The sequence below is a fragment of the Cryptomeria japonica genome, chromosome 11, assembly GCF_030272615.1.
Source record: "Cryptomeria japonica chromosome 11, Sugi_1.0, whole genome shotgun sequence".
Classification (NCBI taxonomy): domain Eukaryota; kingdom Viridiplantae; phylum Streptophyta; class Pinopsida; order Cupressales; family Cupressaceae; genus Cryptomeria; species Cryptomeria japonica.
In genome coordinates, this window is record NC_081415.1 from 307710200 (window position 1) to 307722766 (window position 12567).

The window sequence follows — 12567 nt, forward strand, 5'->3', positions numbered from 1 at the left end:
GTACATGTACAAGAAGGCACAAGATGTGCAAGATCCCAAGTAAACAATGCATGATGACACTTTATCTCAGTGCATTTGCATAAAAAAAATGCTACAATGATAAGAAGAATGGAAATAGAAAGAACAACCAAAACCGAGACATCCTACTCAGAGAAAGAGATCCCAAGACCTGAAACAACCAAGAGATTTACCAGAGTGCTGAAAAGTAAAAAACTAAATAAAAGATTCCTAGAGTAGAATCTGGAAATAAAAATCATATGAATGGAAAGTACACAGAACAAGATTTCCAACAATATAAAGTTTTTGAAAAACAGAGTTCGGATGCTCATTCTATGGCCCCAGAAGTGCAGAAAAGAGACCCCACTTTGACTAGAAAAAAGTATAGTCAAACAGAAAAATTGGAAAAAAAATTCAATACCACGAGGTTTGGATCGGAACCAGCTTTCCGATGCCTATTCATTTTCGAAAAAACGACTCTGTTTGCCCAAGTTATGAAGAAAAAAACAACCCATATGTGCAAGAGGGCACACAGAGGCTGCCTAGTGGCAAGACCGAGCGGAGGTGGCCCATGGGCAGCACTTTGGTGGCGGAGCTGGGTGGCAGTGACCGGAGGAGAGGCAGCCACGGGTAGTGAGGAGACGGTTGGGCGAGGCAGTGCAACGGCGGGTGGGTAGGCGTAGGGTTTCCGACGGGCGGCACAGTGCAAAGGCGGGCGGCGCAGAGTTTCCAGCAGGCATGGGTGATGCAATGCAGCAGTGGGCGGCAGGGGCCGGAGTTAGGTGAAGCCCGCCCTGATAGGGCCAATGGGCCGGACTGTCAGGGTTGGTGGCGCCCGGACTGACAGGGCCCAACAAAAAATAATTTTTTATTTTTTTTAAAAACGTTGCCCCTTTTTTTTTTTTTTTGAAAAAAAAACTTTGCCAAAGGTTTATTTTATTTTATTTTTATTTTATTTTTGGAAAAATCAAATTTCAGCCTGCATGTTGTAAAAAGGCAAAAAAAAATTCTCGAACTGTGTGCCAGGACTGTACCCCCTGGTACAGAGAAAAAATATACCCCCAGAGGCTCAAGTGTCGAAATTAGTCAAGTTTTATATGACTATAGGGATTTTTGGGCCTTCTGAGCACGATGGTGAGGTCCATTTAGGCCCAAAGTGCTAAAAAAAGGCCTATCCCTAGGTGCACAAAAAAAAAACTTCTGAAAAACCCCAAATTTGCTTCCAATGCAAAATACTCAAAACAAGAATAGGTAGCTGCAGATCTGAAGCTCTGATACCATGTGAGAGTTGAGAAATACAACACCATAGGAGCCCAAATGATCTTTGCAAGCTGAAATAAACCTGTTACAAGGAGAAGCAAGGAAGCAATAATGAAAAACCAAATACACAGAAGAATGCTCAAAAAGATGAGAGCTCAATATTCACCAAAATGTGTAATAGAATTATGATACAAAGAAAAGAATTAACCTCTAATAGGTCAAGAAACCCTAAAAGGGAAAACCCTAGGCTTGCACATAATAATTAATAAAAGAATTAATTATTATGCACCTAATGTTAGCTTAAGTGTAAAAGAGATAAAGGGGAACTTAATTAATTAAACAAATATGGTTTAATTAATTAAGTAAAGACCCGGTTACTCTAACAGATAGTGTCAGCATCGCAGAGTCCAAAATGGGGTCTGTAGGCGGTGGGGGAAGATCCCTACCAACAAACTCCACCATGAACGACAAGGGTTTGAAATTTGAACTTGCAGAGCGGGAGAGATGGAGAGCGAGCAAGTTGTCAAAAAGTTTGTTACCTTTCTCTACTTTAATAATCAACTTTAATGTTTTAGCGTAATGTATATGAACATTTTTCATGTCAAGTAGATAAAAATCTATTTTTCCTCAATTTTGATTTGTCATATTTGAAATCCCAACATTTTGCAGATGCATAATAAGTTTATTTCAAAAAATAAAATAACCCAACAAAAATAACAATTAGTTAATCTTTATATATAAATTTTGATTTTAAAAATTATTATTCATTATTTATATTAAAAAAATAGTTTTAAAAATGCAGTAAATATTATACTTATATCTTCCTTTTTAAATCTATATTTAAAAAAAAAACATTATATTAACAACACTCCAATCAAAAGATATGTGAAACTATAAAAAATATATATTAAAAATGTAGTAAATATTATACTTATATGTTCATTTTTAAATCTATATATGATATTTGACATTTTTTCTTAATATCTTTATTTGTATAAATATTTTATGAAAAAATAGTCTAGGGGTTAGGCCTCATGTTCAAAGCTTAAAAACAACAAAGAAAATATGGGAAACTTTGCAAACAATGTATGAAAGAACTAGTAAGTTAAAACTGATGGATATTAATAGGCAATTAAATCATTTGAAATTGCAGGCAAGTGATAGCATGAATGATCATATTGCTAAATTAGAAAATTTAAGAAATCAAATTGCATTGATGAAAGTTGAGTATGAGGATTTTGAGATAGTAGATTTTTTAATTGAAAGTCTTCAAGATGAATAAAGTAATTTCATCCGTACATTGGAAATAATTGGAAAATTTGAGAATATCAAACTAAAAGGAGTGTATGGTGCTTTGTTAAATGAAAAAAGATAGGCTTAAAAAGTTCATGGGCGAGTCTAGCAAGAATTCTCAAGTGTTTATGGCTAAAAGAAAATATAAGAATTACACTCAAGATAAATCATATCAAAATCAAAGATCAAATTAAGGGAATCAACATAAAAATAATCAAAGGCCGTGGAATCAATCAAGGGATAATCAACAGAGGGAATGTTTTCAAAAGCAACAAAATGTATGAAGAAATTACAAAAGTAATTATAAAAGAGAAAATGATATCATATTTTATAACTATGGACAAGAAGGGCATAAATGTGGTCAATGTCTTAATAAACCATATGTAGGGGGACAAGGGAAATTTGATAAAAGAAGGCAATAAAACTTTTCTCAAGAAGCTCAAGTGATCATAATGTAATGATAGCTTCTTTAGTTACTCAAGGAAATTCAAGTGACACATGGTATATAGTTTCAGGAGTTGGTCACAATATGACTTGGAGTAAAAACTTCTTTAGCACTTTAGAAGAAGCAAAAGGTGCAAGGATATTTATTCGTGATGATAGTTCACATGTAATAGAAGGGGCATGTTCAATTTAAATGAGAGGAAATGATGGTAAAAAATGAACAGTAACAGATGTGAATCTTGTACCAAAGTTAACCAAAAATCTTCTTAGTGAGTCAAATAACTTAACATGGTTATAAAGTGGAGTTCTATTCAAATAAGTGTTTAATCAAGAATATTAATGATAGATATCAAATAATGGAAAATGGAGTTGAGAATGATGGTATATACAAATTTATTAGCAAGTGTTGATAAGAAAGGTTATATTACTATAGGATCCTCCACAAGTGAGTTATGACATCAAAGATTTGGTCATTCAAACTATCAAAGTTTGGCTATGCTTTCAAAGATGAACATGGTTGATGGACTAGCTTGGATAAAAGTAAATACAAATGTGTGTGAAGGATGCACGGTTGGTAAACAACATAGAGATAGCTTTGAAAGCTCTACATGGAGAGCACAGGGGCATCACTTAGTGAAGTTGGGTTATATCACGTCCGTTCATGGCATACTAAAGAATCCCCCTATTTTCAAAAATATTTCCCTAAACTCCTTTGTTGTCACCCCCTCCCAATACACAAATCTAATAGAAAACCCCTCTATTTTCACCAGATATTACATTTTTTCATAGCCCGAATTTAAAACCCCCTTATATTTTCACCAAATAGGCAATATATTGAGCTCATTTTTGGGGATATTAAACCCCCCAATGTGAATGCACCTGATATAATATTGCTTAGCCAGTGAAGCCCCTGTGATGGAGAGCAAGCATATCTCTTGAACTTATCCATAGTGATTTATGCAGGCCTATGTATCCAACATCAAAGGGGGGAGCTAGGTACATCTTAAAATTTATTGATGATTTTTCAAGGAAAGTGTGGGTCTACTTCCTTAAGCAAAAGGATGAAGTGTTTAGTGATTTTGAAATGTTTAAATAATTAGTGAAAAATCAAAGTGGGAATAAGATCAAGAGAATAAGAGTTGATAATGGAGGATAATATGTCAACAATATAAGTTCAAATATTTTTGTGAGTATCATAGGATGAAGAGAGAAATTTATAAAAGATATACACCCTAACAAAAAGGTGTTGTTGAAAGGAAGAATAGAACCTTAGTATAAATGACACACTGCATGGTACAATCCAAGAATCTTCCTTTGTTTCATTGGGTTGAGGCTATCAATATTGCTTCTCATATTTTCTATAGATCTCCTACAACTTGTTTGTAGAATATCACACCTGAAGAAGCATGGAGTGGAGAGAAACCAAATGTTAAGTCTTTTAGAGTATTTGGATGTGAAGTATTTTCTCATTTACCAGATGTGATTAGACAAAAAAAATTGATAAGAAGAGTGTTAAGTGCATCTTTGTAGGCTACGATAATCAAAAGAAATGATATAAGTTGTATGATCCTAGTGTGGAGGATGTGTTCATAAGTAGGGACATAAAGTTTAATGAAGGTTTAGAAGATATGATACAATCCTCTCCTATTTCACAAGTGGCCATAGATAAAAATGAATCTTCTAATAACTTTGAAACAAATGAATGTTCAGGGGACACTTAATTAATATAGTTGAGGAATCTAGTCCTTCAAAGACCAAGAGTCTTCAAGAGATTTATCAAAAGACTTGAGATCAAATTAATTATTCTCTAATGACCACCATAGTGAAGACCAATGATCCTCAAGCATATGATGAGGCTAAAGGAAAACAAGAATGGAAACAAACTATGCAAAATGAGTATGACTCTTTGAAAAAGAATAAAACTTGGGAATTAGTGGACTTGCCCAAAGGAAAGAATGTGGTCAACGATAAGTGGATATATAAAACTAAGTTCAAGTAAGATGGGAGCATTGAAAAATACAAGGCAAGACTAGTGGCTAAAGGGTATTCACAAAAAGAGGGAATTGACTACATAGAAAATTTTACCCCGATAGCAAAGATTAGTACTATCAGGACTATTATAGCATTGAAAACTCATTTCAAGTAGTCTCTTTACCAAATGGATGTCAAGAATGCATTTTTGAATAGTGAATTTGATGAAGAAATCTATATGACTCAACCCTAAGGATTTGAAAGTCCAGGACAAGAAAACATGGTTTGTAAATTAAAGAAGTCACTAAATGGTTTGAAACAAGCTCCAAGGGCTTGGCATGTTAAAATTGATGAATATTTCCAAACTCAAGGTTTCCAAAATAATCCTCATGATTTAAACTTGTATTTTAAGGAATTTGATGATGATGAATTAATATTTATTGTACGTTTTATGTTGACGATCTTATTATTACAGAACATAACATGAACCAAATTAGTGGCATAAAGTTAAAATTACAAGATACATTTGACATGATAAATCTTGGTTTTCTACACTACTTTCTTGGCATCCAAGTATGGTAGAAAGATGATGGTATTTATCTCTCTCAAACCAAGTAAGCTTAGATTTGTTAAGAAAGTTTAAGATGGAAGATTGTAAGAGTGTGTCTACTCTAGTTGCTTCAAGATTAAAGTTGACCAAGGATATGGAAGGTGAGGATGTTGATACTACCTTATACAGGCAATTGGTTGGAAGTTTGTTGTACTCGTCTCACACTTGACCAGATGTTTCTTTTGCACTAAGTGTTGTTTCAAGGTTTTTGAGTTCTCCTAAGCTTCCACATTGGATTGTAGAAAAAAATATATTAATATATGTGCAAGGGAATTTGACAACGGGTGTTTATTATTCTTCTCATGAAGATATACATCTTGTTGGGTATTCGGATTTAGATTGGGCATGATGTGTAGATGATAGAAAATTAACTACATGTTATGTTGTCTCTCTTGGTATAGATCCCATTTCATGGTGTAGTAAGAAATAATATACTATTGTTCTATCTACTGCATAGACCGAATATACTTCAACAAATGAAGCAACTAAAGGAATCCCTTGGCTATGAGCTATTCTCTCACTACTTAGGCAATATCAAACAAGACCTTTAGTACTTCATTGTGATAATCAAAGTGCCATCTTGTTCTCTAATAATCTAATGCTTCATGCTTGACAAAACACATAGAGGTCTATCATCATTCTATCGGGCATCTCATCCAACAATAGGCGATTCATCTTCAATATTGCAAATTTGAAGATTAGATCACAAATATTTTTACCAAGGCATTATGTGAGATTAAGTTTGTATTTTTCAAAAAACTTTTAGGTTTACAAGAAGTCACATGACTCTCTAATGATTGTAATTCAGGGGAGATTATAATGAATTCGTACCATTATATTAAGTGATTGTAAATGGGTACCTAACAAGGCTTTAGGATGAGACCCATATTTGCTAGATCATATGAGTATATTTAGGATAATTAGTATGATTAATTTATGAGGGGATGTTAGAAATAATTTAATCATATGACATTGTCAGCATAGACCAACATAAGTTTCTAGGCATTCATGTTATTCACATGCAACCATTCAACGCTGCTTGCAACCGTCTAATGTTGTCCACATATCTTTCCCTTACCTACCTCCTATTAATGATCTAATTAAATCTATGTTATAATATATATTGCATTTATTACCCACTTGGTTATAAATAGAATATTTGAGCTTGGTATTCCCACACTCAAGTTTTGTGAAAGTGTTATGTTTTGTTCTATTTGCTCTCTCTCTCTCTCTCTCTCTCTCTCTCTCTCTCTCTCTCTCTCTCTCTCTCTCTCTCTCTCTCTCTCTCTCTCACACACACACACACACACACACACACACACAGAAAAGTGTTTCACTACTTGAAGAAAATAATCGATTGTAATGAGATACAACTTAAAATGTGTATATTTATTTATATTATTATATAATTAACTAATATAATTATTAATATGCATTTAAATTTTATCTTAAATTTCTTATTGATGTATTCTCTGAACTTCTTATGAGTTCAAATAATAGAATTTTAAATGTTTACTAGATTATATATATATATTTATTATTTTATTCATAAAAAAAATGAAATCTTAAATCATTTGATTTTTTTTTTAATTTTTCATAAACACTAGAAACAAGTAGATTTTTCATTTGAATATTGTATGTGAATGTTAGTTAGCATCTTATTATCCTCCATGTCACTTATCCTGTAGCACTTCCTTAAGGGACACAAACATTTAATATACATATTTCATAGTTTTCAACACCACTATTCCTCTATATTGTTTCCACCTCATATATTGGGATGACACAAACTAGAGCTAGAGAGAAAGAACCTTGATTTAACATGACTCCACTTCACAAAAATGGTAGTTATCATAAAATATTGCCTCTAATTTTGACCCATAAATTTCCCTCTATGGTGCTACTCCAAGGGAGATTATACAAATATAGATGTTTAAATGCCACTGTCTATTTTGTCTTTAGCAATAGGTCTTGGAAAATGCATAAGACACAAGAAACACAACCATTTGATTTCACCTTCAACCTGTGACTATTTATCAAAATAGAAGAGAACCTTTGGTGCTTCAGTATATAATTTTTTTTTTATTGAATCCACCATATGAATTCTTGAAGTACAAATCCTCCACTTCAGTATATAAAAAATTTCATCGTTACTCTAGTATAGAATCACATTGTAGAGGGTTTTCATCCTCCACTTCAGCCTTTTGGATTTTTGTCCATCAAGTAGCCATTGGGTGTTTTGTCCCACTGGTAGGAATTTGGCCATAGAAACAAATATCCAAAGATAAAGAATCAAACTTTCGAATCCATTCCTCCTTCTTCACAACTTATATATCTTACCAAAAAAAACTTTATAGAATTTAATATTATAAAATCACTTGTCAAGAAGATTAACTTTAAATTTTTATTATTTTCTTTATTTCTTGTTCAAACAAAAAGTAACTTTGTAAGTACTCTTTGTACCCCAGTTCTTAACAACATACTTAGTCACTTTTAATCCACTTAATAAATAATACATAAATAATTAAAATAGTTATCTTTTAAAATATGATATAAAATCATTTTTGACAATTTAATTTTAATTATTTAATTATTTTAACAATTCAAGAAAAAAGGGGACATTATAATTTTCCCTTCCCAAATATATCTTGTCCTCAAGAAATGCAAACAACTACCGGTACAGCTAATTGATCTTGAATAATATTCAATGTGATTCTAAGATCCTAAATCAATTTGAAGAATATTCCTTCACCTTAATTCCTCTGCTCCACTCTAATACAATCATCTGTTGAATATTTGTTACACCCTGAAGCAATTCTACTAATCATATATATTCTTGGATCTCATACTTTCGTATTACCATGCACACTAAGATTGGAAGGAAAACAACAATCCAAAGCCTCTCTTTCAAGTGATTGATACAATTGATGACAACAATGTTAAAACTAAAAATTAAATTTATAACTATCCTGAGGATGCTTCCTTTCTCATAAATGAATAACACCTTACTAATACCCGATCTCCAAGTGCTATAATAGCAATTCCACATGCATGCAAATACTTGGAATCCATTGTAGTCAAAATTCAACATCTAAAAAATATGAAGATTAACAACATGAAATAATTTCATCAACCATTAATCACTAATGTGAAAGTTAGAATGAACTAAACCATGATTGAAAACTCTTCCCCACTTTGTTGCACCATTTTGATTAAACTTGGAAGACCAATGTGCCAAGTCTCCATTTCCTTTTTTAGTAGCCCAAAACAATAACCATCTTGTGGAAACAACCTAACAGACTCGTTGAATCTTCATCTTTCTTGGTATAATTGAACACCTCATACTAGAATGTTCTTTGAAATACCTTACATCTATCCCACTCTTATGCATCATAGGAAACATGGCCAAATTAATAACATGCATGGGTTAAAAGGAAAGATGATGTACATACCTCACTATGCAAACCATTGGAATTCACTTGCATGCTTCCCTTTGGTTTTTAGTCTTGGGTATCCCAAAGAAACACATAGACCCCATATCTTGATGTTGCCACTATCTAAGTTTTTTGAGTCTAATAAAATTTCTAATTCAACACAAATGTTGAATTGCCAAAATTTAATTCATCATGAGTAGATTCCTCCTCTAGATCCATTTCAAATTGTTGTCAAAATACATCATAGAAAGTAGATTAACAAATGTTTTCCATGTCAAAGAGTGGATTATCTACAAATTAAAACTTATTCCCACTCTTACTTTAAACCAACCCTTTTGTTGTCATGTAATTGAAGGAAAATTCTAGAACATTGCTCTATATCAATATCTTCTTGATTTTTGTCAATCTAATCAATCGCCTACTTGATTTCTTTAGCCCTCTCTTCATTTTATTGCTCCCTAAACTTTGTGATTATAGCAAGCAGCCTTAAGTAAGGCTATTTGAGTATTTTTTGAAGGGTCTCTAGTTGTTTTAATCTTAAATATGAGCTCATCAACCATTTGTTTCCTTAGACATAGATATAGCTTTATTTGAAAATTTGGTAGACACGTCTCTATCATTTATTACATGAAAATGTGTTGATATTATTTATTCTATTGCACTCTTTACAATTTACAAATCTGTAATAATAATATTTTGTTCACCCTAATCTCTTTGTGTCTTTTGGATTAAATTATCAATGAATATATTTGTACCATCTAATTTAGATAAGGTTTGCATTCCTTTTTTAGCTATCACCAATAATTGTTTCTCCCAACCTTCCTCATGAACATTAGGATCATGCAAAGTTAATGAAATGTTGCTATTAGGCATACAAGAATCAAAATTTTCTCCATACCTTTCAATGATATCACCATGGATGCCAAAAGTCTCATGTGCCTCTCCTTTAATCTCAAAGCATACTTCACTAACTTGATAGGAAGGCTAATTATTATATGTTAATCTACAATTTTTGACAAACTAAATTTTATCGTTTGCAACTTCAAAATTTGTGTAATTGGTATATATTTATTCTTGATCATACTAGATTTCTCCCTCAAAATTTGTCCTATCTTCATAGGTTTATGAGGTTTTCTTTCCTTATTTCATGATTGGTAATTGATTCTTCAATCCTTGCATTTCATTTGGCCTTGGATCTATGTCAACCAAATCACTTAACTCATCACTTAGTAAGAGGTCATGTGTTTTTTTTTCAATTAATTTTCCAATGATGTTATCATGCCAATCAAGTCCTTCCAAAACAACATTGTGGAGGTCAACAATAATTATCTCTTAGAATAATCACTATCTTCTTCAAGATCTATTGTTTGAGTTTCTTCTTTTCTCTCATCATCACTTGGTTGTGATGAACATGTAATAGTTGTACAAGCTTCCTAACATATAAAACAACGTTTCTCTCTTCTCAATTGGTTCTTACTCATTTTAGGGGGCCTTGTAGCCTATAAACAAAAATAAATCAATTCATATCATATCGATTGATTTTAATTTTCTCAAAAATTTTCTCAACCAATATTTTTGACAACTCGTGTGGTTGGTAAAACATCCCACTCCTTTCTCCAAATAGCCAACTATTTAAATAACAACCACTTAGAGATATCATCATCCTCATCTAAAATTAGAGACAAGATAGGTTACATTAATATTATAACATTTTTTGCATGATATATTCTAATTTTGGAAAAAAAACATTTTAAGAATTAAATCATCACTTTTAAGATCAAGCATCATCACATAGGATATAAACTTTGCAATTGTTTCTATAATTTTCACACTATTATCAAAAGGATGCTTGGTATCACCCAACCCATGGAAACTCTCCTCAATCACTTGGAATATCTCTTTTATTATTTCATCTATTTGTAGAACTTTTGGAGCTATAATTCTTGTGATTTCACTAAGACGAGAGGTGACCAAATGTCTTACTACTCTATTTGAATGTCTCATAAACTTGGGATAGACTAATGCAATCATTGGTGCTTCCAACATTCATTTCAAAACTTCATAATCCAAATGCACCACCTCTAATAAACACATTTTCACTTACTTCAACTTATTAAGAACACCATTTGGGAAATGTTTAAGCTTAGATATTTTCCCATTGCAAATAGTGAATTTTGTACTTTACTTTTTATAAATTTGTAAGGTTAATGTAACCTTATCATGACATGCATGTCAATATGGAGAGAACTTTACCTTTAAAAATATTTCATTTCCAAGAGGTGAAGTTCTATAGTTGATGGGATAAAATGAAATGGATAAGTTTCCCTCCCTAGCCATCTATTTTTAGGGATATGAAGAGTCAAGAATTGGGTGCCCATAATTGGAAGGTAAAAGAATGCCTGTTGGGTGATCCGAAGAGTCATCGGGGAGTTACAAAGAATATGAGAGCTTGAAGAGCTAAGTAGCTATGGGTGAGGTTCTCATGTTGGATCTATTTGAATTATTTTTGTCTCAACTTTAGGGAAACAATAATGGTATTTCCTCCCACAATTTTTTATAAATTAGAGCATTGGCATAGTGGAAATATATGATTCAGCTTGCAAGTATCCAAGTGTTGTCGAGGTTTCTTGGAGAAGCGAAGTGAAGTGTATTATTGTAGATATATCTCTTTTGAAAATTAATAATATGCTTGCCCTCTATCTACAGTGGAGGTTTCTCTCAAAAGGGTTTCTCCACATAATTCTAGTCATTTTTTGTTGGTGATTTTTTTATATTGTTGTTGAATTTTGTGTTGGAGATTGTTGTCGTTGATGTTTAGGTGTTGTCATTGATGTCAAACCTAAGTGTTTTGTTTTCATTACCATCACGCGTGTAGTTGTGTATAGATAAATGATGAAGTCCATAGTTGGATGTCAACCTTCTACTTGGTGTTGATGTCTATAAGTTTAGTGTGTTGTCGTATGATGATGCTTGTGATAATGATGATATGGCATTCTTATATGTCATGCCTTGTTTGTTGTTAGTAGAGATATTATCATGATGGTAACATATTAAGATGAGGATTATAAGCATTAAGATGAGGATTAGAAGTATTGGGATGGGGATTAGAAGCATGATTTTATGATAGTGATGGTCTTGTGTATGCTACAAGCTGTTACTGCTTTTGAGTGAGCAAATGGTGCCACAAAAAGGTTTTGATATCTGGGAGTTGGTGAAGTGTGAAAATGCGGCTCAAAGTATGTTGAAAGACTATCTAAAAGAATGCTTTGCATTCCTCTATGCTTGATTATATGGTCATGCGATTTGGGAGTTAGATTCTATGCTCTGTGGACATTGCACTACTATCTTTTCAAGTCTTTGGTGCTGCATCAAATGTCATTTAGTAAATGCAGTATGTTAGCAATATGGTTTCTTGTGAGGACTGGTCGAAAAAATGCTCCACGTTTCTCCACATCATTGAGTATGCTACTATAGCTTGGTGGGTGTGCTTATATTGTTTGCGTGCTTATATTGTCTATGTAGTGTCTAGTTCAAATTTCAAGTGATGAAATGTTCTGC